Source organism: Aethalodelphis obliquidens, unplaced genomic scaffold (genome assembly GCF_003676395.1).
Source record: "Aethalodelphis obliquidens isolate GAN/ISIS:26980383/991018 unplaced genomic scaffold, ASM367639v1 scaffold3, whole genome shotgun sequence".
In the NCBI taxonomy this organism is placed as follows: Eukaryota; Metazoa; Chordata; class Mammalia; order Artiodactyla; family Delphinidae; genus Aethalodelphis; species Aethalodelphis obliquidens.
The window spans coordinates 38766263-38791993 of record NW_020837947.1 but is presented as its reverse complement, the minus strand read 5'-3'; the positions used below and the strand labels follow the sequence as shown (position 1 = coordinate 38791993).

At 35.3% G+C, this 25731-nt stretch overlaps 1 long non-coding RNA gene across 2 annotated transcripts in view; it reads right to left on the bottom strand.

The window, feature by feature from the left end:
* Nucleotides 1–1497: 1497 nt before the first annotated feature.
* LOC113609837 (uncharacterized) overlaps nucleotides 1498–25731 on the bottom strand; it is a 68430-nt gene continuing 44196 nt past the window's right edge. Inside the window, exons 3-4 of one of the 2 annotated variants that reach the window (XR_003428826.1) lie at nucleotides 14852–14990; nucleotides 1498–1545 (exon numbers count right to left, since the gene is read on the bottom strand). This is a non-coding gene — a long non-coding RNA (uncharacterized LOC113609837). Of the gene's footprint in view, nucleotides 1546–4905; nucleotides 4979–14851; nucleotides 14991–25731 lie in introns of those variants that run through there. The other variant, XR_003428828.1, reaches the window with a different exon arrangement.

Genomic DNA, 25731 nt, shown 5'->3' with positions numbered 1-25731 from the left:
AGCCAAATGCTAAAGGTAGACATTCAGGAATATTGGAGTATCATTAGTTTTAGTAGGTTAAATTTTCAGTCACATTATCATATTTAGGTTTCAAAATAAATTTCAGTCTACTGGGAGATATAAGGTTATCAAATTTTATGTTCTTGTCTTTGAGAATTTTGCTCTTCTTTTAGCTGGGGAGGAGAATTTCTTTGTAAGTGTCTTGGACTTTGATCAGAGGAAAGGAAAAAATTAAGTATTTGTTACAGTGTGGGGTTGTGTTTTTTTGCCACATGGAAAAGTCGAAGAGAAAATAAACGCAATATATTACTAAAGGCTTTTCAGGTATCTTAGGATAAAACCTTCTTTTCATTTGCATGCTTTGAGTATTTCTCCCCCATAAGCCCCTAGGCACTTTAAAAGTCAAAGCAAACTTAATGGTACTTTTTCCTCCAACAATGTTATATGTGTTTAGGTCCCTGAAGAAAAATGTTTTCTAAGTTTGTTTTAAAAGTCCTTCAGTTGTGTTCACTGTATGTTTCAAGATGTTCAGTGTAGACTATGGATAAGGGAAGAGAATAGAAGGAGGGAAATAATAAAAGGGAAACTAATAAAAAATCTTTGAAAATGACATCTAGTTCCAAAAATACAACTCTAAAAAACCATTAGTCATTTTATTAAACATATTTATTAAGCTAATCAGCTGGGATGATTAGAGTAGTAAGCTGGAAAGTGAGATGGTGGAGTTACTAAAGGAAGCTTCTTCTACCTGGGGTTGCGATGTCATGGATACAGGGCTCGGCTACAACGGCTTTGGGCTTTTGCAGAGGAAGTGGTTTTTCAGAGGACAACTACTTAGTTACCCCTCTCTGCTTTAAAAAACAGCCAGAAAATTAACCTTCAAAACTAATTTGCTGAGTTAAGAGGCCAAACATAGTGCATTTGCTCTATCAGGACACCTAACAGCATCTGAGGGAACAAGACTAGGCTTCATGGATAGCCAGGTTTGAGTCTTGGTTCTACCATTTATTGAGTGGTAGTAGGGGAGGTGACTATAGGAGGGAGGAACCTTACGCAGTGAATTATTCATTCAACACAGTTTTGCTGCATAGTTATCAGGCATTCACCTATTTGATGGGAATCACAATTCCCACATCAGAGCATTATTGTGAGAACCAAATGAATTAGCGAATCTAAAGTACTTAATACAGTGCCAGGCATACACTAATAGCTTAATATACAGCAGGTACTATTATTACAATCAGTGAAAATAGCTAGTAAAAAGGTTACGTTTGAGGATCTGTTGTCCAAAGCACACATGCAAAACAACCATAAAGAAGAAGCTAGGTTACAGACTGATAAAAGAATTAAGACTCCTGGGCTTACCTGGTGGCGCAGTGGTTGAGAGTCCGCCTGCCGATGCAGGGGACACGGATTCGTGCCCCGGTCCGCGAGGATCCCACATGCCGCGGAGAGGCTGGGCCTGTGAGCCACGGCCTCTGGGCCTGCGCATCCGGAGCCTGTGCTCCGCAGCGGGAGAGGCCGCAGCAGTGAGAGGCCTGCGTACTGCAAAAAAAAAAAAAAAAAAAAAAAGAATTAAGACTCCTAAGAAAAAGTTCTTAAATTTTCTCTAGATATTTGAATCATCTTATATCTTGCTCATATTATATATCTAAGTTTATATCCAATAAATTTTAAAAATACTGTTTATTAAAGAATAAATTTTTAGTAGAAAAAGCATTTGGAACGTATATATATATATATATATATATATATATATATATATATGTATATATATATACACACACACACCTGTTCTTATTAATCTAGGCCAGAGATTCTCAAAGTGTGGTCCATAAAAACCTGGGGATCACTCAAGACACTTTGAGAAAAATATATTGATAATAATGATAAGTTATTCTTTGCTTTTTTCATGATGTTTACATTTACACTGGTGGTGCAAAAGCAATAGTGGGTAAACTTCTGGTGCTTTAGCACAAGTCAAGGCAATGGCACCGAACAATAGTAGTAGTCGTTATAGTCTGCATCATCACTTGCAGTAAACGAAAAAAAATGCCAGTTTTACTTGAGAATATCATTGATAAACCAGTAAAAATATTAGCTTTATTAAATCTAAAACCTGGTGTATACAGGTTTTTATTATTTTGTGTGACAAAATGAGATCACACAGAAAGCACTTCTGGTGCATACCAAAATCCAAAATGTAATGATAGTCTTGAGGAAAAGCACCTATGTGATTGTTTGTGCTGTGAGATGACCTAGCCACATTTTTCATGGAATTGTTTTTATTTGAAATAATGACTGATAGACAAGGAATGGTTAGTCAGACTTGTGAAGACATTTTGTCAAAAATAAATGAAGTGAGCTTGTCACTTCAAGGAAAACAATCGACACTGTTACCAGTAATAAAGAATTTAAGCTTTCCTAGGAAACATAATGTTGGGAAACTGGTATCTGCCGCTGCAAATACCAAATGTTTAAAAACTTATCAATGGAGATCAGTGATGATATTAACAAATGAGATTTTTTTTTCATATTGTACAATGAAATGTATCAATCTTTGGAAGATTTGTGTAACTCTGTGAATTGATAATCTTCTGATGAACAAGGCATGCTGTTACTACAGAAAACAAACAAAAAGATTGATAAGAGATTCAAAGTTCCATTCAAAGTTCAAGGTAGATGAGTAGATTTTAAAATAAGAGTATGAAAAATTCACAGGCATGGTTTCAGATTCCACACTGAAAGTAACCTCTGAAAAACAACTGTCAAGTTTTGGTGTAATAGTAAAGGAGAATATCCTCCATTATCTGAAGAAATTATTAAAATAAAATCCCCTTTTCCAACTACATATTTGTGTGAGGCTGAATTTTCTTCATAAACTCCAATCAAAACAATACATTTCAAAGGACAGAGTACAAAAGCAGAAATGAGAATTCGGCTATCTTCTATAAAGCCAGATGATAAAGAGATATGCAGAAATTTAATGTCACTTCTCACTATTGTTTTTATTTTTGAAAATATAGTTACTTTTCATAAATATGTTACTTTGTTAACATGTAATGGGTTTATTATTGACATTTTACAAAATTAATTATTTATAACTGTTCTGTTTCAATTATTATATGGTATATAATCATGGGTAGTCAATAGATATAACCCATAAAAGAAAAGCTCTTTGGGGTCTCCATAGTTTTTTTTAAGAGTGCAAATATGTCCTGAGACCAAAAAATTTGAGAACCTCTAAAAATTAATGACCTGAGCGTCTACCTCTTTAAGAAGTCAGAAAAAAAAAGATCAAAGTAAACTTAAAATAACTTGACAAAAATTATTTAATAGAGATAAGAGAAAACAAACACAGAGAAATTTCATAAAGCCAATAAAGATAGCTCTTTGAAAAGGTCAACAAAATTGATAAACCCCTAGCTAGATTGATAAACCAAAAAAAGGGTAAAAAGAATATACATTACCAAAATCAATAATGAAGGAGATTCATCACAACAGATTCAACAGGTCAGACAATGATAACAAAAAATATTATGGACAATTTTATGCCAATAAATTTGACAACTTCAATGAAATTGACAAATTGCTTGAAAATACCTTGCCAAAACTGTTAAGAGATAGAACAGACAATTTGAATAGCCATCTTTTAAATAAAGTAAAACTGTTATCAAAAACCTCCCCCAAAGAAAAATCCTGGCTATTAGTTTTACTGGTAAAATCTATCAAATATTTAAGGAAGAAATATCACTAATCTGGTACAAATTCCTTCGGAAAACATAGAGAGAACACTTGACAGTATTTGCTGGTGGATTGGATATGAGGAGTGAAAAAACAAAGGGAACAGGCTGACGTATAATTTTGTTTTGTGCTACCTGGGTAAATTATGGTATTTACTAGAATAGGGAAGAAACAGATATGTGGGAAAGGAGAAAACATACATTAATAGCACTGTTCAGAACACTGAAAGTTTACTTGCCAAGTGTATATGACAAGTCTACAATTGGATATGAGTCCAGAGATCTGTGGTGTAGTCCGGGGCAAGAGCTATAAGTGTGGGATTTATCAGCATGTAAAGCCATAACCGAGATTACCTGGAGACTGAATGTAATACATGGAAAAGAGAAGGAGCCACAGGACTGAATACTAAAGTATACCAGCATTGAAAGGTAGAAGAAGAAGTTAAGCTGGCAAAGGAAACTGAGAGGGCATGGGCACTGAAGTCATAGGAAAACAAGGAGATATATGGAGATGAAGACAGGGGTCTTTTCTATCAAATGCAACTGAGAGGGTAGGTACCATTGAATGTGTCTACACAAAAGTCACTGCTGACCTTGACAAGAGCATTTTTAGGGGAGGGCTGGAGAGGGGAGTCTTATTGGAGTGGGTCAAGGAGAAGAAGTTGAGATAGAGAAGAAATAGAGAGAGAGAGAGAGAGAAACTCTTTCAATAGGTTTTACTGTAAAGGGAAGGAAAAAATGTGTTAGTGGATTGTAGATACGAGGATCAATACATTTTTTTAAGGTTATAATTCCAATGCGAAGCATCCATTAGAGAGGAATACATTAGTGATGTAAAAGAAACAGGGCTGATCTATGCCCTTGAAGAGCAGCAGAATGAGCAGACAGGTTGGGAGGAAAAGCAGAGAGTATGGGCAAAAACACAGGTGGATTCCTGATGTGCTGGTGAGAAAAAAAGAAATCCCATCAGAGGGCTTTGGTTTTCTTTGTGAAGCATGAGGAAAGTCAGCAGATGATCGCAAGAGAAGAGCATGGGACAGAACATGAAATATTGGTGTAGGGTATAGGAAAAGTGAACACTCTGGGGAAATTTCATAGGATTGTAGGGGAGTATTGAGTGCCCATTTGAGAAATATTGTGAATTTAAAATAAAACCATTTACCTGAGTTGTGAATTTCTTCCCCAGCAATATTCAATTACTTTAACTAGCAGTAATTGGATAGTTAATCAGGGTTCTGGAATTGTCAAAACAAAGAAATATGACAGAGTGAGAGAGAAGCAGGGAGGTAGAGTGTTTTCACAACCATCCTCTCTCCCTAAGATCATCAGAGTAAAACAATTACCAAGGACCTTTTGCTTCAAATCCACTGCTGAATACAGTATGAAAGGAACTCATTTTTTTTGCAGAGTTTATGGCTATGTGTCCATGACCTCACAGTTTTCAGTGCAAAAAGGGAAATGTAGTGGTCCGCTGCCCTGAAAATTCCTCTTGGCTTTTAGATTCCACCTTCTTGTATTTTCAGCAGTCATCTGACCATAAACACTGCTATCTCAGGTATTTCTTCTTCTAGTAGCATACTGAGAACTTGTCTGCCACCCTGCTCAAATAAAAACTTGGTTGCTATGTATTTGTTGAACCTCACACAATTCCTGAACAAGAGAGAGTTGGCTCCCTTTTTCCTGGTGACAGGAATCAGTGTAACAAAATTTCAGACACCAAAGATTTGATAGGGGCTAGAGCATGTTGACCAACCAAGTCACTAACATTGTCCTCATCCAATCGAACTTATCCTCTAAAAGGCTCACTGTGAGGTCATTGCACTTCTGGTCTGTAAACCAGCAGAGATTAATTCTGTGCAGGCTGATGATCTATCTTTAGAGCTCACTGGAGTTCTTGGCTCTTCTAAAGCTCATCATGTGAAATGTTTCAGTCATCTTTGACAATGTTATCACCCAACATGCACATGAGCTTTGCCTAACACCAATAGCCAGTCCTAAAATATAGTACTGGGCTCTCAGATCAGTTGCTCTAGACCAAAAATCTATTTTGAAAACAACAGCAACAATGACAGCAACAGGGATTTGCATATTTAATTAGTTTTCTTCCATGGCTTCATTTGGTGATTGGCAATTATCAGTAACAATATTTATAATAGCTAATATTTACTGAGTACCATTCTAAATGTTTTATGTAGATTAAGTAATTTAATCTTTGCAGCAACCTAACAAGATAGGTACTATTATCATTCCCATTTTAAAGGTAAGGAAACTGAGTCACAGATGGAGTAAGTAACTTGCTCAAGGTGAAGGTACTACATATCCAAGCTGCAATTTGAACCTTGCATCCTGGCTTCAGGAGGTAGTCATAATCACATAATATTGCCCCCATAATTTACTGGGCTTAAGTAAGAGAAATAGTTTATTTATTAGATTGTATAACCTTGTTTCTACTAAAATTTTATTTTAGAATACCATATATTTAAAATATAAGTCTGATCATTTAACTTGAGAAAGTTGTATTTGCATGAAAAAGAATCAGACTAGCTGACCTAACAGAATTCTCTAAATTCTCCTTTCTATATTATCATCAGAAAAATGTAAGTTTTTGAACAGTATAAAATTGTTCTTATTTTACTTTTTTGGACTAACAAAACTGGCAATTTTGTGTGGCTCACCTTAATGCAAAGGGGAAGCTACAAATCCATATTCAGTCTAGCTCTCTGCTCTATTTCAGTATCATGATGATTTTCACTGCCATTCTCGATCTCTTTCTTGGCCTCCCTTGTGTCAGGTACAACCACCATCTCTTGGTGAGAGAGCAAGTCAGGGCCAGGGGCAGAACTGTAACTGAGGGACAGAATCACTTCTTACAAGACAGCACTTGGCTGCTGATGTCTGAAGACTCCTGACCTTGGCCTCATTTGCCCTGCGAGCTCTTCAGTCCAAGTGCTCAATAATGAGAGATGTGACTTGCCTCTGAAAGTAGATTAAATCCTAGCCCTTGTTTTTCAAAGAAACTCCTCTTGAAACCTAACAGCAATAGAGTCAGTCTTTCTGATTGAAAAGTTCACTAGTTATAATAATTCTAGAAGACTGTCAGACACTCGGGAATCATAACACCTACAACTAAATTCCTCATTTCTCCCACAGGATTTTTCAATGCTAAGGACAGCATCAATGCCAGTATTCCTGGCAAAAAAAAAAAAAACATTGCTAATTGACAATCAGAAGAATCCAGCTAACGTGTTTACTGAGTGTGAACAAGAAAGGTTGTCACATCCAGAAATTCCAAAATAGTTTTCTTTCTTTAGAAAACATGTATGTATATCTTCCCAGGACAAGCAGCAGTTCTCTCACGTGTTTTAGTCTGTGTCATTGGTCACAGCTGAGTCAGAACAGAGGTGACTTCTGGGCTATTGCAAGTGCCAATTTCTGTATTTGGCAAGGGTGGCCGTCTGGATGTCCTCACCACATGAAAAGGTTGACAGCATGGTCATTTTAAAATTTGCCCAGAAAGGCTATAGAAGGTATGAAAGGTGGCACCCAGAAGATAAGTAGCAGGGTCAGGGAATAGGAACGTGGTTGTTATCACTGGCACAGACCTTTCTTCCTGTCAGCAAGATATCACCAACACGGCTTTCACTGTGAGGTGATATGTTTGGGAGATACAAATAAGAGAATATAATTCCTATCCACTTCAGAAAGAGATAATCATGAACACCTAGAAAAGACATACCAATATGAAGCAGACTGTAGAATGGCTAATGATACTTGGTTTTATAATCCCATACTCCCAAATTTCTAATAGCATTTAACAAAATTAGTGTCATTAGACAAGAAGATGTATAATCTTACAAGCGTCCTGGAAACCATCTCCATCAGCCATCATATATTAATGTGTCATGCTGGAAAAATTATCTACAAATAGAGTGATGAAAAGAAAGAAAGAAACAAGCTACTAATAGCTGGAAAAAAATACAAGCACTTTCTTCATCATACTGAAAATAGTCCTGCTCTTGGCAGGAGCATGGATACCACATAATCCAATTGTCTTCTCTTTAGAAATAAGGAAACTGAGCCCAGAAAAGCCAAGCAATATGTATCTTAAAAGAGCATTTCATTAAAACTCAATACACCTTCAATTTTCTTTTAAGAAATTTTTTATGATTTTCCTTCTGTCAATATTACAGAATGTCTGAGCTGCCAAAGGCTGGCTGAAAAATTAAAGACCTCCAGCCCTGTTTAATACTTGAAAGCCAGTGAGGTATATACTCAGTGTGATTCTTGGAAAAAGAGAGACATACACATGTTCTTTACATCTCATCTTCTTCAGACAACCCAATGAGCAAAGCTCTCAACAAAAATATAGACATTGAGACAGTTTATTATGGAAAAATAGGTGATTTTGAGGTCAGAAGAGTTGGGTTCCAAAAAGTTAAGGTGTTTGATATGGGGTACATTTCTGCCTTAGCTTTGTTTTGCAAAATTATAAAATGTACTTAATATTTCCTGACCTGTTGCAAAGTCCTTCAAAGCTAGATTTAAGCTTTGAACGAAATTATTCCCAATTCATGATTGTGCATGCATTTTAATCATATGTATGTGATGTACTGACCAAAAATAACATTCTAAAATTCTATTTCAAATAGTAAAAATTGAATTGTACAAAAATTAAATGTAAACTAAATGTAAATAATTTACAGGGTTATTTAGAAATTAGATGAGACACGGTATATTAAAACACAAGATATTATGCAAAATATATGGTAAATATTTACTGATAGTATCCTTTATTCATTAATTAATATATTCAACAAATATTGAATACCTGTTCTGTGTAAACCTACTACTATTATGCTTTTTTGGGTAATACAGCAAAGAATTTTACACATTTCCTAATGTGAGGGTCTGTTAGTATAAATGTCTTCAGTAAGATGGAAAAGAGGTGTGATTACAGACGGATGACCAAGCTTCCCTTTGAATTTTAGGACCTCATACACAAGTGTTACCTCTTCACAGGTTTTTCCAGGACATTTAATGGCATTAAATCCTATTCTCACAACAACAATCCTGTTCAGCAAAAGCATTCTTTACTTGTTTGATTAAAAAAAGAATCTTCATTCTAGAGGGGAAAGGATTTCTTAAAACTCTTGGATAACTTTATTACAAAACTCATCATCAAATCCATTTAACGCTATGGCACTTTGCTTTTTATGCCTTTAGCAGAGAATTTGCTACTTTACTCTAGGAACCATGAAAAACACTGTAATTTTTAACTGTGAATGCCGAATATTTTGATTAAACAGAATAAATATTTTAGGAAAGATTACCTCCTCCTTCAGTTAAATTGCCTTGATTTTTCATTGCTTTCTGATTTTGACCTTTATAACATCATACACTAGATTAGAAGCCTGGCTCTGTCACTTACTAAATTGGTGACTTTGGTTATTTAACATTCCTGACCATGGGTATCATCTGTACAATGGGGATGAGATCAAAGTTTCTTTAGGAAAATTAAATGATGTCATGTATGTTGATGGCTCAGCACAGTGCCAGGCATCTCATACACACTCAATGATCATTTTTATTGTTTAATTAATAACACATTTTGGCAGCCTACTTGATGAGATCATTGCCTTTATCCTCTTCAAAACACTTTCTCTCAGCAATTTTGGGGTATAATAAAATGAGGAGTGCACTGCCAGAGTAGCATCCTGTTCATTTTAAAATTCGTAAAATGAGACTGGCTGTAATTCTACTGTAAGAATTCCACACCATCCTTTCTTATTAATTTTATAAAGCATTCTTAATAACCTGTTTTGGCTTTTTAAATGTGAGACACCCCGCCTATTCAATATTCTGCTACTACCTAGCCACTTCCTCCTGGACCTGAGCTTGTCCAAGCTGAAGTATTATACCTGTGCTTTCAAGATGGTCCTAGTTGGAGAATTTTTTCAAAAGATAGCAAGGTCCCTTCAAATTTTATGATCTTTAGCAAAGTCACTGTTTTAGATGTTGTTAAGACACTCATCAAGATGTCACTGAGAATGTAGATTTCATATGTATTAAAACTCGTAGAACAAAGAGCAAGGAGACCGCAGTGAACAAGACAGACATCATTCTTGCTCCTTGAACTTACCTTCTAGTGGGAAACAAAAAGTAAACATTAGCTTAAAATGAAAGAATTGTGGTACCCGTAATGAGTAGAATGAGATGATATAATAAACACTGAGCTGAAATAGAGAGTGATGTTGCAGGGTGGTGTGGATGGATGATAATGGTAGGAACTGCCTTTAGGTAGGGGAGTTGCTGAGAATGCAGCCTGAAACCCTATAAGTAAATGCTGAAAGGAAGCTAGACATACAGGATCTTGAGTAAAAGTTTTAGAATTTATTCTAAGTACAACCAGAAATCACTGAAATAATTTATATTAGGAGTGATATTATTTATGTTTTAAGATCACTTAATATCTTCTCTATGTAGACTAACCAAAAGGCATTTTGTTAAAACGAAAATGCCTTTTTTGATACATTTGATTTTTTTTTCATTTTGGTCATGATGTCATTGCTCAATTAGTTCAATAAATCTGTCATGTGACATGTCACAGTGCTAGAAACTCTCAGAGTAAAGATAGTGAAAAATGGTCCTCATGTTTTTCTATTGGTTAATCCTAATAGCTGAACCCCTAAATATAGTGCTTTGTTATTGTGCCTATGAATCATTTATATTTCAAAACTGTGTGCTAGAATGGTATTTCCTCTTCACAGGTCCAGTGTCCTATACCCTGTGTCACTCAAAGAGAAATGTTGCTAGCATCAAAATCAACTCTATTTTCTAACACTTTATACCACAGTCTACTTTGCTTCATATTTTAATCATGACAGATTCATATAATTTTTTTTCCCCCTGGAGTTTCAGCTCTCTTCCCTTTTGGCAAAAGAATAATCTGTATTCACAATATTCTAGAGTTTTCCATTGTCTTAATCTGGTTATTTACTGCATGGAATCTTTCTTTTTTTTCCTGGACACATACTCTCCCTGAGCACACCAGTCCCCTCCTCCAACCGGAACCAGTTATGCTCTAGATTGTCTGCACAGCTTACATGCAAACACTTCCCTTCCCTGATTCCTGAGTTGGATGCTTTCTTGGATCTCAGATCTTCCACTTTCATGGTTTTCTCCCACACGCTATTAAAGTAACACCGTAACAATTTCTCAAGGAAAATAAAGGCATAGATGGTAAAACTTCTCAATCTTTGCATCTTTGGAAATATTTCTAGTTGGACTTTTTAGCTGACAATTTTAGCTGAGTATAAAATCATAAATTCAAAACCTTTTTCCCTCAGAACTTCAGAAGCATCTACTGTTTTCTCACCACCCTCTACCCCCACCCCACTGATTGAAAGCAGGGTTCCTCCTCCTTCTTTGCCTCTATATTCTCCTCCCATTCTTTATATTCATATATTCTCCTACTATTCTTTATATTCTTATATTCTCCTCATCATCTTTCTGGTAAATTTCGGAATCTTGTCTTTATACTTTGTAAGTGGAAAGTTCATAATGATGTAATTTTCACGTATCCTGGTCAGGCTAAGGTAAGCATTTCTAGTCAGAAGAAATTTCCTTTTTCAGCTTTGGGAAATTTTGCTTTTATTATTTATGTGATTATTTGCTCCCTTTCACATATTCTGTTCTCTCTTTTGAGACTCCCATACAGTGAGATGTTAGAAATTGGGCTTTTGGAGGAATCCTCTATTTCTCTTATCACTTTTTCATATTTTCTATCTTTTTTTTCTTCCTACATATTAGAAGCCTTGATCGATTTCACCTTCTAGCTCTTTCATTAAATGATATTTTGGCAATTCTCTTTTTTTTTTTTTTTTTTTTTTAAAAGAAGACTTTTTTTAGTCAAGACTATTTTTTTTTTTTAATTTTTTGCGGTACACGGGCCTCTCACTGTTGTGGCCTCTCCCATTGCGGAGCACAGGCTCCGGATGCGCAGGCTTAGCGGCCATGGCTCACGGGCCCAGCCGCTCCGCGGGATGTGGGATCTTCCCGCACCGGGGCACGAACCCGTGCCTCCTGCATTGGCAGGCGGACTCTCAACCACTGCACCACCAGGGAAGCCCGGCAATTCTCTTTTTTAAATACCCAAAACCTCCTGTTTTCTCTGATCATTCATTTTTTAAATTATTTTCTTCTGTTTATGGGAATATAATAACTTTTGAATTTCCCTAAATATAGAAATTATCATTTTTAATATTCTCTTTTTGTCCCAAATTATCTCTGCTTGCCCTGGGTTTTGTTGTTTTGTTAATTATGATCTTTCTCGTCTATGCCGCTGGTTATACTCACAGGTCTAATGACATCTAGAGGTCCCTTTACTTTTAATAATAAATGAATAGGCTGATGATTCAAGGTGATTGGGTGGTTTCCTCTGCTGTTGCATTTATGCATTTGAAAGGGAAGGAAGACAGAGATCTGAGTCATTGGGTAGAGCTTGTCAAAGGGCAAGTTTCAAGTTGGAGAGTACAGATAAGAAGTCTACCTGGAGGCTGAGGTCCCCAGATGTCAACATAAATAGGGTTTTCTCTAGACACTAAAATCCACCTCAGGCAACCTTAGCTCTTCCTCAGAAAAATTTTTCAATTGTTCTAGAGAAGCCCTTTGCTGAATTTTTTTGCATGTGGATAAATCCCAGCTGCCTGTTTAGCACATAGGCATGTGCAGGTGGGAGGGGTAAGACCAGAAGAAGCAATCTTATAAGAGATATCTTCAATGCTCCTGATTTCAACTCTACTCCTTACCCACAAGATTTTCACTGAGAGATTGGCTCCTCCCTCCCCTGCAGCCCTTACATAGAGTGATCTGGACCATAATTTCTTTTGCTCTGTTTAGTCATACATTCACTTCCATCTGCTTTCTGCTGTCCAGAAATATGTTCTATTGTTGCTTTGCTGAAGAGCATATGTGATGGCTAATATTGTTGCAGCCATTTTTGGAAAATACAATCTTCCATACTAGTAAATGCTACAGAAACAGCTACCAGTCAATTTCAGCACAGCACAGAAATGGAACACGTGTTGGGTAAGGGAAGGGGTACACACAAAAACAACTCATTTTATCTTTATATTCCAACTCAAGAATTTAGTTAAAATACACTTATTCAGAAGACATTATTCAGAACATAAGCTTTCCTTCTGTTTAATTTTTGTCCATGTATTTGCTGTCCTTTATTATTCACTCTTTATATTCATTAAGACCTTTAGTATCTTGGAATTCAACTTAAGGAATTCAATTCAACTTAAGGAAAATCTACTGATACTCTCTGCTCCAGGTACACTCACAATTTTTATATTGTCTTCTCCCCAACTTAAAAATGAGTATTCTCTGATTTAAAAATACAACCTATCTTGTAGCTTTTTATCTGTATATAATATTGTACCTTGTATGGCTTCATTGTAAAGTCTATGGGTAAGGGACAAGTCTTTCCCATTTTTGTGTGCCACCTAATGCCCAACACTTAATAAGCATTAGTTGGATTAGCAATGAGTTCACCTCAGAAGTTCAGGCGCTAAATTTTATATCTTTTAGTAAGAGAAGAAGTCCTCAGGCATATTACTTTTGTCTTATCCAGATTCTTAAACATATTGTTATATGATTTCTCAACCTACAAAACAGCAGTGCAGTGAAATAAAAGCACTCTCTCCTGGACTATGAAGGAAAAAATGACTTAAGTTAATAGGCATAAGAACAAAAAATCATCAAAAACAGCCTGAACTTTTAAAAGCACATTAGTATTAGTCTACTTAGAATATTCAGTGTAGGACAAACAAGCATTAGTAATTTCTAACTGTTTCCCTGTATTCAAGCCCAATATGAGAATCACTATTCATAACCATGACAGTATGGCATTAGGGCTAAGCACAGGAACTTGGCAGTCCAAAAACTTGATTCAAACTCTGACTCCTTCTTTTAATGACTACATGGCTTTGGGGATATTGTTTTTCCCATCTGAGCTTTGATTTCCTCATATTTAAGAAGAGAATAATAATTCCTATGGCTCTTAGAACATAGTAAAAACTCAATTAATGCTCGTTATTACTATGCTCTTAGTCTTCATTAAAATTACTTTAGATACCTTTATTTTTTGAAAAGTATAGGCAACATTTTAGAAAGATTTCCACCTAAAATGAATCAGAGGAAAAAGAACAGGAAGTGGGAGAGGAAACTGATATTTATGTAACACCTATGATTTTTAAGCAGCTGTTGTGTTCCAGTCACTACAATAGAAATTAGATAAAATTTCCTCATTAAAAACAACACTATCATAGGTATTTTTATCTTCCTTTTATATATGAGGAAACTAAGGCTCAGAGATAATCCCATCTATTTTTTCAATGATTCAGGTAACATTTATTGAGATTCTACTACATATCTACAAAATACTACCATAAGAAGCAGAGCCTATGGACCTGGATCCTCTTCTATCCACCATAATTTATTTCAAAACCTCATTTAAGTGAAATTAGTTATTTTCTATGCTAGGTAAGTGATTCTTTTTTATATAAATAATTATCAAATATAAATTGTAATGTGATAAATTGATGTACTCATAGTTACTAAAACATGGTCAATAAATGTTCAAAGGATATCTACATATGAAAAAAACATGAGAAAGGGAAAAGATAAAAAGTATAAAATAAACCTAAACCCTTCAAATACAAGTATTTTAATAAGCAGATCAAATCACAGAAACACTCTCTAAAGGTGCCCAAATTATTCTGTTAAGCAATGATGTTATGACATTAAATATTTCCTGAAATAGTAAACATTTTAGGAACCTCAAAATCTCTGTCATTATCCAAGAATTTTCTTTGTCATATCTTCCTTATAGGATTTAACTGCATAAATATATCAATAGCACTTTTTTTTCCCCAGGGAAAGAGTGGTTCACCTCCTTCCCCTGTCCTTCCTAGAAGTTCCAGGTATTTTGATATTTGTTACCATATTTAAATTTGGCAACTTTGAAATCATGTAGGCAAAGGACTAGATCTCAATGACACTTTAATGGGACATTTAATAAATATCATGATTTATTGGCTTACTTGCATGGACTCTCAAAGCTGTGGTTACTTTTCAGCTCTTGAAGGTTGCTTTGATTGGGCTGAATGTTTCATATGTGATTCAAGTGGTTTCTTCCTCTAATTCTCACTGAGGGAGCAGTTTCCTGGCTTCAACACTCTCCTGGCAGAAAATGATGGATTCAAAAAACAGATATTGGGTCCAAACCTTTTAAACTTTTATCCATATTCATTACTTCATCAACCCATAACCAAACCATCACTGACAATGTGGCAGAAACCACACCACCTTAGGAGTTAAGAATCCCAGGGTTTGATACTGGCCCTGACATTCATTAGTTTTATGACCTTGGCTAAGGCATTTAACCACTGGGTCTCTCAGTTTCTTCATCTGCCATTTAGGTTGTAATGTATCTCCCTTGTAAAGATAAGGCAAATAAAATTGTCATGCTTATGCAAAAAGTTTGCAATTTTTGAAGTACATGATTATGCGGTATAAATCAAAGACTAACCCTAAAAAATGGTATCCAGTTGTACCCAACCCTGTCTTGTCTAAACAGGTCTCTCATTCTCTCACCAAATCCTCCTCATTGTACCTCAACAAGCACAAGCTTATAGTCACAATTCTCTTCACTGGAGTTTACAGTCCAAACTCACGTTCAATACTCTCTCTCAGCATTACCCAGTTATCGTTTTGTTAAAAATAGTATTTGTGGGCTTCCCTGGTGGCGCAGTGGTTGAGAGTCCACCTGCCGATGCAGGGGACACGGGTTCGTGCCCAGGTCTGGGAAGATCCCACCACGGCTGCACCCGTGAGCCATGGCTGCTGAGCCTGCGCGTCCGGAGCCTGTGCTCCGCAACGGAAGAGGCCACAACAGTGAGAGGCCCGCGTACCGCAAAAAAAAAAAAAAAAAAATAGTATTTGTTTAGAGTTTATAAAGCTCTATATTATTAACTTGATTCATACAACAACCCAGTAAGCTATCTATGGAAAAGGTTATCTTTTTATTGTGGCTGTTGCATTGTAGTTGATATCTCACTTCCTTTTGCAAACATTTGAAGTAATAGAAGTTCTAAGCCACATTTTGCAGATAAGAAAACTAAGACTCAGAGAGGTGAATTGGAAAAAGAAGAAATAGAAAATTAGTTGTAAATCCATTGGTAAATCCAGATCTCTTGACTACATATTCCAAGTTTTTCCTACTAGGTGATTATCTCTCTTCTCTTTGCAATGGTTCTTATTGATATTAACCTTATCTGTATCTACTTGTTCTACATTTAGCCAGCAGTTTAGTTGCTAAACTACATCTTTTAAAAATTATAAACATTTATTTTCCTAGTCCCAAAGAAATACAAAATGATATGATATAATAGTAAGATGAAAGGGCGCAAAGAGACAACATTTTAAATTAAGTTCACAAATGCAACCAATTTAAGCATTCCCCACAAAATTATAAATGATAAGATATTGAACTGGGAATTAAGCTGTTTCTAACACATCTTGAGACATTATTTTGTTGGAAGTACTTTAGTTCATAGAATATCAATTATGACATTGTTCAACTCTAGCTCAAAACATAACTCAAAAGCAAATATAAATGTTGTCTATATTACTGTGTCACTGTTCCTCTGTATTTTTTTACTATTATTATTCCTGTTCACATGTAATCTGATCTCAAGGATTCAAATGTTCATAATATTTCAAAAACACAATCTTCTTTGAAAATAAATAGGCCAGATTTCTATAAAAAAATATGTATTGAGCTATGCAGTAATGATTAAATGCCAGAAAAGTAGCATGTATATTTCAAGACAGTACAAAAAAACCAGTTAAACATGAGGGAAAATAAATCCCTATCCCAATTTTCCCCTCACTTGTACCTGGGTGAATATAATTCAGGTTCAAACATCAAATCAGCTAAGGAGTAAATAAAATTACATCCAAAAAAACCCAATTTTAATATTTAATAAAATGTTAGAAAGATTGAACACCTTGGCACTTCCCTTAAATGTAAACCCTTACAAGCATGAAAATAATAAAAATAAATCATAACATTCAAGTAAATTACAAAAGGCATTTAATGTTATTACTAATAATAGATGCAATAATTTACATTGTGCAAAACATTATACTTTTCACAATTTTCTCACTTCAATTCATTGTTTACTGCCTACAATTTCTGGTCCTCAAATCTTGTTGACGTTGATAATCCCCAATAGGTATCAAAAACCTTAACTGTAACACTAATTGCTACAAAGAAGTCCAGAGCAAAGAATCCAGATTTTTTGAAAAAACTTCCAAAAGGAAATAATGGAATATGACATTTGGACAAGATGAAAAGACACATCTTCCTTTGCTGTTTCATGTAGAAAATGAAAAGAGTTCATCTCATTATTTTCTGTTTTCATCTCATTTTTTTTGACATACTTCTGGCATATTATATCCTGTTCTCTCCTCACAATTTCCACAATGAAATAAAAAAATTGAAGAGCCCAGCATTTCCGGATGTAATAAATTACCACCGTGAGAAAGTTAGGTGATTGTTCACCTATTGTCCTTGAATTTGATATTTTTTCCTTTTTCTATCTGCATGTCCTTCAAAACCCACTACATTTCCCTACACCTGCTAAGGTCTCTTAGTAGGACAAATAGTAGGTGAGTCAAACAAAGACCAAAACTCTAAATCCACTGACAACTGAAATGCAGGTGGAGGGTTTTTTTGCCACATTTTAAAAAGGACAAAATATTACTGCCAAATAGACATTTTGCTAATAAAGAAACTGGCTCAGAAAAGAAGCAAATTATAAAGATATTATATCATTGGGTAGAAAATTATACGGAAAGTCAGATCTCACTAAGTGTGGTATTTTGTGGTTCTGCTGTAATGGAATAAGACAAAATGACCTTCAATTGAGTTTCCATTTAACATTTAATTTCTTATTACTAAGGCATTGGATCTGTATATAGGAAAATTTAGAGCTAGAAAATAAAGAACTTGATCAGGATACAGATACAGATACTGATTTGGATTATCCACATTAATCCAAATGTGGACAAGTAGGGAAAGCAGAAAAACTGTTTAATTACATGACCATTAAACACTTGGGAGGGTCAAAATTATACCATGAAAAAGAATCAATCCTAATTCTTCACAATCTAAAATTTTATATCATTCATTCCACTTCAAATATTGAAGTACACCTCCTTGTAATTTATGATTTATACTAAAATTGTGTTTTTCCTTTACAGAGAAAAGAAAGCAATCTTTTATTTAATAAGAACTTGAATCAGGAAAGGCCAACTCATTGTGTTAGTTCTTATTCTTTGGACAAGAATATTGCTGTATAGAGTCAAGTAATGATTTGGTCCTTGGAAGAGACTTTTTTGATATTACCAAGTTCCCTATTCAAAATGGAAACTTTGAAGTCAAGTCTAAACCCAGAGACCCATTTTGGTGGAGAAGAGTTTGACAAATCAAAGGTCAATCATTTGGTTGCCAAGTTGAAGCTCAAGAACCCAAAGAATGTCAGGAAGAACAAGAAGACTAGCTTTACCTCTTGGTACACCTTGGATGTCATACTTACTTAATGTTCTCTGATATTGGGGCTGATGGTGATATAATAACTACTAGACTGGGCATAAAATATCAACCCCCTCCACCCCCCAACACACACAAATATATACTACTTACTCAGTTAACTAGCCTAATGCCCTTGTTCAGATTTATGAATGCAAGAAGGCATTAAACACAGATAAGAACGTGTTGACAAACTTGAATTCACAGACACACAAATTAATTTTTTACATTAATGCTAATAGCATTTTTTAAATGTATGCTGCTTAGATAAGTACAGGCAAAATGACAATATTAAAGTAATTTGTAACAAATAAGATATTAAACACATGGTTTAAGAGTCTGAGAAATACAAAGCAGGGAGTTCAAGGTCTCTTCTTAGAAACTGATATAAATCTTTCCACCTGGAAGTGTCAGTTCCAGACCCAAGAACAAATAGGATGGCTAAGCAGACCAGAAATACATACTCTATTAAGCCTGTCACAAAATTTGAAGGACCTACATTTGTAGCAAAGTCGGTATAGTGGTAGTTTAAGAATCTCATTTGAGATGCCATTTCTAAGTATTCTGAATTCTTGAATATAAGTTTTATCACCACCCTAGATTAGCAGAAAATACAATTCATGTCCTTTAAAATAAAGACTTATTTGAAACTGGCACCATTAAACACTTCATGACAGACATTGCTTATTTTTAAAAGTCTTTTGTTTAGGTTCAGTCTTCTAATGACAGAGGTAATGAATTTTTTTTATCCCATAGACTACCCTGTTGCCCAGTATCCTGAAAGAAACACAAAGCATGCTTTGGCTAAGTTTGGGGCTCTCTAACATTGTGAAAATTGGGGTGTTTCCTAGGGAGAAGGATAAGCAGCATTACATAAGTAGATGTACCAAATTTTCTTCTTAGCAACAAATTCGTGCAAGCAAAAAAATGTATTCAGCTTCAGTTACTCTGATGAATGCTGTAGAGACCCTTGGAAGCCTAGAAAAATCTTTTAGCCACTTAGGGATGCTAATTTACAAGGGACAGAAAAGCAATATGCTAATTTTTGTAAACAGCTATTCTTTGAACAAACATTCTGAAATACTACGAAGGGACAAGAAGAGAGAGTACATCTCCATTATTCTCAGAGACACAAAATAGCCTGATCCTAATATTCTAATTAAATGGGGTTTTATAGAATTTTTCCTTCATGAACAGGACTGAGATTTTTCAAAATGCTTGTTTGGACATAAAGTCCTTGTGCCTGTTCAGTCTGAAAGAGATTTAAATGTTTCTGTCTCCAAGGTAGTGTTTTCTCCCTTCTAAAAATATTTTTGTTGACCTACTTTAATTGGGCTCTTTAGGGAAAAAAAAATTAGAAATTCCTTTTTTTTTTACAAACTCTTACCAGTTCAGAAATTTTACTGACAGCATTTTTGACATACGCCCCTTCTACCTCTGTCTGACATTACCAATAAGAGGGAATTCATTACCTAAAAACTGGGTCATTCAATTTTTTAGCAGCTCTAATTGCTCTAAAGTTATTCCTTACCTTGACTTTTAAATCTCCCTTTCTTAATATTTCCACCCATTAGTCTTAGTTTCCTACTTAAATATAACAAAATTAATTCTTTCTCCTATGCAGCAATCCTCTCAATATTTAAAGACAATTATTATAATATCCTTTTCCAGGAAAAATTGCTCCAGTTCTTCCAGTTTTTTCTCTTTTCAACTTATATCATGTTTATTGCATATAACATTTTTAAATTGAAGTATAGTTGATTTACAATGTTGTGTTAGATTCAGGTATACAGCAAAGTGATTTATATATATATATGTATATATAAACATTTTTTTTTCCATTGCGTTGGGTTTTCATTGCTGCGCGTGGGCTCTCTCTAGTTGCTGTGAGCCAGGGCTACTCTTAATCGCGGTGCGCGGGCTTCTCATTGCGGTGGCTTCTCTTGTTGTAGAGCACAGGCTCTAGGCACGTGGGTTTCAACAGTTGCAGCACATGGGCTCAGTAGTTGTGGCGCGCAGGCTCTAGGGTGCACGGGCCTCAGTAGCTGTGGTGCACGGGCTTAGTTGCTTCACGGCATGTGGGATCTTTCCGGACCAGGGATGGAACCCGTGTCCCCTGCATTGGCAGGCAGATTCTTAACCACTGCAACACCAGGGAAGTACATATATATAACTTTTTAATATTCTTTTCCATTATGGTTTATTACAGGATATTGAATATAGTTCTTTGTGCTATACAGTAGGACCTTTGTTGTTTATCTCTTTTATATATAGTAGTGTATATCTGTTAATCCCAATCTCCTAATTTATCTCTCCCTGCACTTACCCTTTGGTAACTGTAAGTTTGTTTTCTATGTCTGTCAGTCTATTTCTGTTTTGTAAATAAGTTCATTTGTATCACTGTTTTAGATTCCACTTATAAGTGGTATAATTTATTTATCTTTCTCTGAGTTACTTCATTTAGTATGATAATCTCTAGGTCCACCCATGTTGCTACAAATGGCATTCATTCTTTTTTATGACTGAGTAATATTCTATGGTGTATACATACCACATCTTCTTTATCCATTCATCTGTCAATGGACACTTAGGTTGCTTCCATGTCTTGGCTATTGTAAATAGTGCTGCTGTGAAAGTTGCGGTGCATGTATCTTTTAAAATTAGAGTTTTTGTCTTTTCCAGATATATGCCCAGAAGTGGCATTGTTGGATAATATGGTAGCTCTATTTTTAGTTTTTAAAGGAACCTCCATACTGTTCTCCATAGTGGCTGCACCAATTTACATCTCACCAAAAATGTAGGAGGGTTCCCTTTATCTTTCCATCTGTTTGTGTCATCCTCGATTTCTTTCGTCAGCATCTTAGAGTTTTCAGAGTACAGGCCTTTTACCTCCTTAGGTAGGTTTACTCCTAGGTATTTTATTCTTTTTGATGTGATGTTAAATGTGATTGTTTTCTTAATTTCTCTTTCTGATATTTCATTGTTAGTGTATAGAAATGCAACAAATTTCTATATATTAATTTTGTATCCTGCAACTTTACTGAATTCATTGATAAGCTCTAGTAGTTTTCTGGTGTGCATATAACATTTTAAAATTTGTGATTATTTACACACTTCTTTAATCCCTCAGGAAAATATATATATTTCTGAAACATTGTTTAAGTCCTTTTTGTATGATTACCAGAATTTCTTTGCACACGCTGATCATAAGCTTATTATGGTATGTCATGGCTAGGCCTGTACTGAAACCTTGACTAGCAGGCTCAGTGGTACAGCACTGAGTGTGAGCAACAAAACAGTGTAGGTTGTAAACCTGTATTGCAGCAAGAAAGATTAACCCAGATGCAAACATTAGGATGAAATAACTTGAAATGAACTGAAAGAGTACCCTCTCAGATAAAAAAAAGATAAAGAAGAAGAAAAGACAGAAATCACCCATGGTTATGGATCCTCTATCCACCCTGACTGCCAGGACCACTGAACTGACAGCATGCTCTCTTAGGTATAAGTGAGTTTGTGAGGGGTATACTTTCTCATGCTGTCTTGTTCTTGCTATCTGGTTTATATTTCATGTAGTTTATTTCTTGATTCTATAGAAAAATAAGGCAAAAGCAACCTCGACTGAGACTGACATCCTTGGATCAGACTCTGTTGTTTGGCCCTGCTCTCTGGCCCATTAATATTGGGGGGCAAGCTCTAGTTCCATTTGAAAATTAATTAATGTAATTCACCATACCCACAGATTACTGCAAGATTATAGGATACAAGATCTACGTACAAAAATCAATTGCATTTCTACATACTAGCAATGAAAAATTAGAAATTAAACATTTTAAAAACTGGTGTCATTTATAATAGCACCACACACATGAATAATTGGGTGTAAATATAATAAAATGTATGAAATATTCATATGCTGAAAACTGCAGAACACTGATTAAAGAAAGCAAAGAAGACTTAAATAAATGGAGAGATATCATTGTCTTTCTATCTGAAGAACTTTTTAAAATGTTTTTAGTGTGGTTCTTCTGGTGTTGGATTCTTCCAGCTCTTATATGTATAAAAAATATTTTACCTTCTTTTTCGAAAGATTTTTATTTGGTATAGTCTTCTAGTTTTAGAGTTTTTTCCTAGCACTTTAAAGATGTTCTACTGTCTTCTTACATACTTTTTGAAGAAAAATTTGCTATCACTCTTGACTTTGTTCTAAGACATTTGTACATGTCTTTTTTCACTGAATCCTTTAAAGATTTTTCTAGCAGATTATTATTATTTTAATTGTTGTATGCCTTGTTATATATTTTTTTCATGGTTCTGTGCTTGAGATTTGTTGAACTTCTTGTATCTGTGGGTTTACAGTTTTTCTTAAAATTTGGAAATTTTTCAGCCATTATTTCCTCAATTTTTTCTTCCTGTCTCCTACTCTCTCTCTCTTCTCCTTTGGGGAGTCCAATTACACATACAGTCATTCTCTTGAAACTGTTTCATAAATGACTGATGTTCTGTGCATTTTTTTGCTTTTTATCTCCGGAAAGTTCATATTGCTGTGTATTCAAATTCAATATTTTCTTGATCTTTTCTTCTTCAAAATCCAATCAACTATTAATCCCATCCAGTATATCTTTCATCTCAGACATTGTAGTTTTTGTTTGGGGGAGTTTGTTTATATTTTTTAAAGCTTTTATGTCTCTGCAAAACATTTTGAACATATAAAATATATACAGTTATAACTTGTGATGTCTTTGTCTGCTAATTCTAGCAACTGTTTAAATTCTAGGTATATTTTAATTGATTGTTTTTCTACTTATTATTGGTCATATTGTCCATCTTTTCTGAAAGTCAAATAATTTTTATTAGATGCCAGACACTATGAATTTTACCTTATTGGGCACTAGATATTTTTGTATTACTATAAATATTCTTGAATTTTGTTCTGGAATGCAGCTAAGTTTTTTAGAAACAGATCCTATTATGTCTTGTTTTTAAGCTTTGTTAGGCAGAACCAGAGCAACCTTTAGGCTAATTATTTCCCACTAATGAACTAATTACTTCCCAACCAATGAACTGTTAGGCAGAACCAGAGCAACCTTTAGGCTAATTATTTCCCACTTGGGTACCCTACCTAAAGCCCCATGTATCATAAGCTTTTCCGTCTGACTGGTAGGAACAGGCACTATTCCAGTTCTTGTATGAATCTTAGACATTGTTCTGTCTAATCCTTTTGGATTGTCCTAGATAATTTCCTTACCTGAATGAGCTGATAAGTAATCAGCTGAATACTAGAGGGTGACTCTGCCTATCTTAGAAGTTCTCTTTCTGTGTAGCTCTCTCCTCTCCAACACTTTGTCCTGTGAACTCTAACTGCCTTCATCTCCCCAGGTGGTCAGCTCCATCTCATCTACTTAAGGAGTCTGCTGGGCTCTGCCTGGATTCTTCCTCCTACACAAGGGCTAGGACTCACTGTCAAAAAATTCACTTGGAGAACTGTAGGCCTCACCTCATTTGTTTCCAGTGTCTCAAGAATCACTGTCCTAGATTGCCAACAAACACATGAAAAGATGCTCAACATCACTAATCATTAGAGAAAGGCAAATCAAAACTACAATGAGATATCACCTCACACCAGTCAGAATGACTATCATCAAAAAATATACAAACAACAAATGCTGGAGAGGGTGTGGAGAAAAGGGAACCCTCTTGCACTGTTGGTGAGAATGTAAATTGATACAGCCACTATGGAGAACAGTATGGAGGTTCCTTAAAAAACTACAAATAGAACTACCATCCACCCAGCAATCCCACTACTGTACATATACCCTGAGAAAACCATAATTCAAAAAGAGTCATGTACCACAATGTTCATTGCAGCACTACTTACAATAGCTAGGACATGGAAGCAACCTAAGTGTCCACTGACAGATGAATAGATAAAGAAGATGTGACACATATATACAATGGACTATTACTCAGCCATAAAAAGAAACGAAATTGAGTTATTTGTAGTGAAGTGGATGGACCTAGAGACTGTCATACAGAGTGAAGTAAGTCAGAAAGAGAAAAATAAATACCGTATGCTAACACATATATATGGAATCTTAAAAAGAAAACAAACAAAGGTTCTGAAGGACCTAGGGGCAGGACAGGAATACAGACGCAGACTTAGAGAATGGACTTGAGGACACGAGGATTGGGAAGCGTAAGCTGGGATGAAGTGAGAGAGTGGCATGGACATACATACACTACCAAATGTAAAATAGATAGCTAGTGGAAAGCAGCTGCATAGCACAGGGAGATCAGCTCGGTGCTTTGTGACCACCTAGAGGGGTGGGATAGGGAGGGTGGGAGGGAGATGCAAGAGGGAGGAGATATGGGATATATGTATATGTATAGCTGATTCACTTTGTTATACAGCAGAAACGAACACACCATTGTAAAGCAATTATACTTCAATAAAGATGTTAAAAAAAAAATCATTGTCCTTTATTGCCTGATATACAATGCCTTTAAAACTATTACCTCATGCATTTTGTTTTTGATCTGGTTGAGTCAGGTGTGAAGGTAAATCTAGTTACTGTAACTCCATCTTTTCCAGAAGCAAAGTCTCAGAGGAACTATTGAAATGGCTTCATAACTGGTTTCCCTACTTCTAGGTTTGTTCTTCTAATTTTATGGTGAGCTTCCTACTTTAAATCTTTTGCTAACTCCAAACTGTCAATCAGCAGTGCCCAAATTCTGTCTTTAGACAATGGTCAACTCTGTGGTGAAGTTCTCACCAGAAAAAAAGAGAAAAATAAGAATAGTGTATCAAGTTTTAAAAACCATTTACTGTGAAATATAACATCAGAAATCTTCAGGATGTATAAAAACAATTATACAGTTCAGTAAATTATCACTAAGTAACAATCCATTTAACATCACCAAATTAAGAAATAGAAAATTTCCAGCTCTCCAGAAACCCTACACAGGTCCCTTCCAAGCCACATATATATATATATAGGTACTGTGTTTTATCTTGCTTATTTTTTTCAATAACTGCTTATAGTTAGCCGAAGTTAACTATACATTGAGATATATGGTGGACTGCAGTTGGAACCTCACTGAAATGAGGTAATCAGTGTGACCTTCCTAAGGAAGTTCTGTTTAAATTGAGTCATAAAGAATAAGTAGGAGGTATCCATTTAAGGAGGAAAGGAAGAGAGGTAACTTGAGAAAAAATGTGTTTTTTCCAGGCAGAAGTTACTTTTGGCTAACCTAAACTACCAAACACACACACACACAAACACACACACACACACACACACACACACACACACACACACACACACA